Here is a 6,222-nt window from a genome sequence, read left to right as displayed (position 1 = left end):
AGATTGTCATGAATTATCTAAGTGGTCCCTAAATTCAAACACAAGGATTGTAAGAGGGAGGCAGAAGGAAATTTGATGCAGACAGAAGAGGAGGAGGCAATGTGACCATTGGAGGCAGAGACTGGAGTGATGTGGCCACTAGTCAAGGAATGCCAACAGACAACAGTGCTAGAAGAGGAAAGAAAATTCTCTCCTAGAGCCTCTGGAGGGAGTGCAGCCCTGTCAACACCTTGATTTCAGACCTATGAGACTGATTATGTACTTCTAGCCTCCAGAACTGTGAGAGAATAAATTGCTGTTGTTTTTTTTTTTTTTTTTTTTTGTCTTTTCGTGACCGGTACTCAGGCAGTGAATGCACCGGCCATTCCTATATAGGATCCGAACCCGCGTCGCCGTGCTCCCAGCGCCGCACTCTCCCGAGTGCACCACAGGCTCGGCCTTAAATTGCTGTTGTTTTAAGTCAGCAAGTTTGAGGTAATTTCTTATGGCGACTCCAGGATACTAATACATATGGTGTGCTCATAAATCACATAGAATCCTGTATTGGTCAATATTGTAAAGCTCTCCAGCTAGGGCAGTAGTGGGTGTAGTAGTCGAGACCACTATATAGTTTCCTGAATCCTGTAAATCCCAAGGAAATGATTTGAATGGGGAATCTGGTAGGAAGAGAAAAGAAATTAAGTGGTGCACAGGAAAGAGGCACTGAAAGCAATTTTTTTGCTAACACTTAAAGCAATTTTTTAAAGCACTTAAAGTATTCCTATTAATATAGCACTTTATTTGCTCTGGCTAAAGAGAATAAAGGTAAAAAATGACTTAGGCTTTGTCCTTAGCTAAGTCATTATTGCATATCCCTCTTGTGTATATCAAATAAGAGTTGTAGACACCAGGGGATTGAGGTCCAGGTCTGGGGAAGAAAGGGAATGTAGAAGTGCTTCCATGTGAGGGGCTGTTAAAATCTAGCTAAAAGCAACCTCTAGTCACCTGGGATGAAGACACTTTGGCATTCTCAGGGTGCAGTGTTCAGGTTTAATGGATTCACTTCTGGGACCTATGCAGCTAATTTATACTTCCCACTCTCACTCCCTCAATCTGCTTTTTTTTTAAACTGATTTTTTGAGATATAATTTACATACCATAAAATTCACCTATTTTCAGTGTGCAATCCTGTGATTTTTAATAAACTTACAGAGTTGTGCAGTCAGCACCACAATTCAGTTTTAGAAAATTTTCATCACCCAAAAAAGATCCCTCCTGCCCATTTGCAGTTAATTCCCATTCTCAGTCCCAGCACCAATCCATTTTTGGTCACTGGCCTACTTTAGAGTTGGGTTTTAGTCCCTCCATTGGACACTCCAGTGGCCTCATAACCGGCCTCAGCTTCTACTCAGTATATTCTATACTCAGCCACCGGAGGACCATATACTCTGACTAAAATCCTCCAATGGCTTTCCATTGCAATTAGAATAAGCTCCAAAGTCCTGAGTATGGCCCATGAGCTCTATCCCCTGCCAGCCTTACCAACATCTTCTCAGGGGGCATGGTACACAGGTACATAAGCACACTGCTCATCCTGCCTTGACTACCCTGCAGCCTCACCAGCCTTCTTCCTTGTCAGTCAGTGAACACTGAGCTCTTCTTATTTTAGGGCCTTTGCATATGGTATTTCCTTTTAAGAAGCTACCCCAGGCCTCTGGGGGGCTAACTCCTTTTTGTCATTCAGCTCAAATGTCACTTCCTCAGAAACGTTTTACTTGACCTACCGTATGTAGAATAGCCTCAACTCCTCTCTCTGTACCACTACTCTGTATTATTGTCTTCATTGCACTTAACCCCTCTCCAAAATTGTATTTATTTTTTTCTTTAATGTCTCTTTCCCTGTTAGAATATTAATTCATGCAGATAGAATCTTGATTGGTATTACTCTTAGACACCTCTATCTCTAGTATTTATAGAAATAATATTCATAGCAAGAATACATTGTAAATTATCAAAATGCCAACCACCATGATTAATAGTTATCGAATGCTTGCTGTGTGCTAGGACCTGTGCTAAGAGCTTTATATGCATGAATTATTTCATTGAAGCTTACCACTTTTGATGTGAGAAGAGTAAGGGAAGAATGTCCTCCAAATATAGTCCCCTACATTAAATTTTTTTTTCCAGAGGCATTGGGCAGTTTTCTCTTTCCCTTATTAGGACTTTTATTTTCAAGACTGGATCAATGTATGTTGCCACCAGCAATATAGTATTGAACCTCTTTGTCCACATCCCTAAAAACTGACTGGAGAGATTTTTGCTAGGAAGGAAAGGAGGAAAAAAAGAACAGTATAAATAGCAGAGTACTAAAAAAGCCTGACACACTCAGGGCACAGCAAGTAAGACTTCTGTTGAAGCACAGTATATGTCAGGGAGTGGTAGGAGAAGAAGCTGGGAATTTGGTTAGGCCAGATCAGAAATGGCTTTGAGAGCTAGTCTTAGTTCAAACCTTAGTCTTTGAACAAGATATGGCAAAATGGCTCTGGTTTTAAAGGAAACTGAAACTAGAAAGATCATTTTTAGGTATTTTGCAGTAGTTCTGGCAAGAGTTGGTGAAAGCATGAAAGAATACAGTGGAGCTAAAATGAACTAAATTGCATATTCAAAGAATTCCTTCCTTCTGATTTAAATCTTTATTAAGTTAAAAGATACAAAGGCACTTCAAAAAGTTATTGGGAAAATAGATTTAAAAGGTAATATGAATTTTTTATGAACTTTTTGAGGACTTAGTTTACAAAGATTGACTCAACAGAATGTGGTGACAAATTGGATGTGGAGTTTGAATAGCTGAAGAATAGGTGAAGACATGTCTAACTTGGAAAGTTGGGTTTATGGTGGCATTATCTGAGAACACTTGAGAAAGCAGGTTTGGTGGGAAGACGAAGAGACCAGATTTGTATAAAATGAATTTGATACAATTGTAAACATATAGGCAGAGATGTTAAAAGAAAAGAAATTCATTAACTTTTATCTAGAGCTAAACATTTTAAGCAAAATATCACAAAACTTGCTGGAAGCAGTGGAATTGTTTTCATCTGGCTTCGCTGTTGACTGAAATCACTGGTGAGAAGTCATCATATTTTTGGTCATCGTTTTGCTGAATGTTTTCTGTAGGAAATCATAGAATGTCCAAGTTGGAGAATATTTTAGAGATCTTCTAGGCCAACACTCTACCCAAGAAATAACACTCAGTGACAGTTGCCATCCCAACAAGTGCTCATCCAGCCTTGGCTTTAATACCTGACAAGGAAGCTCACCTCATATATATATATGTATATGTATATATATATGTATATGTATATGTATATATATATGTATATGTATATATATGTATATGTATATATATATGTATATGTATATATGTATATGTATATGTATATATATGTTTATGTATATATATATGTATATGTATATGTATATATATATATTATATATATATATATCTTCAGGGTGCTCTAGTTTTTAGAAAGTACATCTCTACCTTCAACTAGAATCTGCATCTCTTTATTTCTGTTCATTAGTCCTAATTCTGCACATAGAATATATTCATTTATTCATTCAGAAATTCAATTTCTGACTCACCAGACAGAAGTTCCTCTACCCAATAACTTTTGTAACCATGCACAACAGCCTGTTCCTATTACCTGGTCGAAGCAGTAAAAAGCAGTTTAAACTGTCAGGAGATATTCGGTTGGTCTGTGTAAGTCAGCTTGGACTGTACCTGGAGAAAGGTCAGGTCTGGGAATATAGGTATGTGGGTAACATTTGCCTGTAGATTTCCTTGCTTCATTATCTTGATAAGGCCAGTAAGATCTGTGACAACAAAATTAGCATTGGACCAACAGGGAGCATATGATTGAACATGTTTTGTTGTATAGACATACCCTAGATAAGTGCTATAGGCTCTGAATTAAAATGTACTTTCATATAAAAGGAAAAATAATTTAAAGGTTTTTGTTATATGTGTGTTTTAGGTCTTGTCAAGATCTTAAGTCATGAAAATGAACTTGTGAACTGAACTTTTTGAAAATAATTTCAGTTAATGAAATACATTTTCATAAGCAGATTGTAAATATTTTGTTTTTTTCCAGGTGTTAATAGAATTAGTGAAAATAAGAATATCCGTAAATTAAGGTATTTCTTATTTTACTTCTAGTTATATTTAAGGATTGTGAACATATATGTCTGATAAACTAATTTGTTATGCCTATATCTACACCTAATTTACTTTAGAAAACCTGAAGCTATGAACTTGATGAATACCTAGGCCGAAATATCTAAAATATGAAAACTACAAGGACTTTATCTCTGTGGTTTTCAGACTGGGTTCAGTGGAGCCTTCTGCTTTCCGTAGAGATATCTCTGGGGCAGAGAGGAGAGTGTGTAGTTGGTCTCAGAAGATTTAAAGAAAGGTTTCCACTGCTTAAAAAAGGTTTGAAAAACACCACTACAGTCTCATTTAGTAAAGGTGGACATTGAGGCTCAGAGATATGAAAAGGTTTGCCCATGTTGTCACAGCTAACAGATGGCAGAATTGTTTCCTAATTCTAAGTTCTGTGCTTCTTCCATATTGCCCTCCTATTAGATGGTATTATGTATGGTGAAGCATGATCTTAAATAGCTTAATTTTATATTACATTATAAAAATCCCTGTGTTTAGTCAACGCAGATTAAACCCACTTTATTTTCTGTTAGTGGGCCTATAAGTGAAACTTACGTCTTCATACTAGATAGATATAGCTATTTATTATAGGAAAGTGAGTTAGTACACACTGTTTAAATTATAAAGATAGCGTTGTTATTCATGTTATTACTGTTATGTGGTACTATTACATATGCAGGTACTTCAGGAAGTTCGTGGAAAAATAGAATTAAAAGATAATGTACATCTTTCCATGAACTTTTTGAAGTACTGTCGTCTATATCGAGGCAAGTACTCTATAGGAAGGCCTGCACATGAGTTATCTCAGTTAACCCTTATTCTTTTGAAGAATATACTCTTTATCTCCATCTTACAGTCTTATGGAGGTTAAATATTGTTCTCAAGGTTACATAGCTAGTAGATCACAGAGCTAGGATTTGAACCCCAACAGTCAGTGACAATATCTAGAAAGAGAGATTGTGATTAAGAAAGCAGACACTGAGAGGGATGAGAAGTTCATAAGCAATTAACAGTAAACTCAGGCAGCAAAGTGCTGCTGTTCAGTACTAACTGTTCTCCTCATTGTGTTTCTCAGACTGTATTAGCCAAGATATGATGTATTTGGATCAATCCTGGGGTACCTCAGAATTTTCCAAGGAAAGCATACTTGCAGGCTGGTTCTAGAAGGGTATAGGTCAGCCTTATAAAATTTCCAGTCTCTGGTTTCTATGAAAGGTAGGATGATTCATCATCCTAGGGGCTTGAGTCATTAGTTGATGAATTTGGGAATCTAAATAGAACATGCATTATAAGTAATCTGTACCCAATCAAAATAGAGCTTGGATTCTAAAGCAACTTGCTATGGAGACAGTTATTCATTCTGTTATAGCCATGGGAGAGGTCCACCTTAAGTAGCAGCCATAAGGAAAATAATCAAGACGCAGGCTGATCACACCAGGGAAAGTATAGGTGTACATCCACCATAGCCTAATGGAATCCAAGGAGAATGGACAAGACCCCAGGAGATACTTTTATGCCCTTTTAGCTCAACTATATAATAAAAACTAAAGCCTATAAACTATTTTAATCCAAAAGTCCTTTCTTTGTGGTATGTGGTTTCTAAGGGCTTATCTGCAACATTACAATAAAATAAATAAGTAGAATATTTACCATCGCTATTAGTTGTCAGAAATTTAAGGCTCCTTTCAATGTGAACCTGTTTATAATTTTAAATCAGGCAGAATTGTTCATAATAGATCTTGGGCATACGAGAAGAGGCTCTCACCTTTGTATTTTACTCAGAGATTTAAAACAAACACATGTAAGTTCATGTTATTATGCCCAAATCAACCAAGTACAGAGTGTTAATTTTATGATTTATTGAGGGAAAAAAATTCTTTTTCCAGAAATCCTTTATAATTTCATAAGCTTTATGCGTGAAAATAGGAATAATATTTCAGTTTTTATAGTGTCATGGAAGTAGAGAAACACTAAATGACTTGACCAAATTCAGGATATAATCAATCTCAAATAGTGAAAAT

The sequence above is a fragment of the Cynocephalus volans genome, chromosome 9, assembly GCF_027409185.1.
Source record: "Cynocephalus volans isolate mCynVol1 chromosome 9, mCynVol1.pri, whole genome shotgun sequence".
Lineage (NCBI taxonomy): Eukaryota > Metazoa > Chordata > Mammalia > Dermoptera > Cynocephalidae > Cynocephalus > Cynocephalus volans.
The sequence above is the reverse complement of the archived record's forward strand: the minus strand, read 5'-3'. Positions refer to the sequence as shown.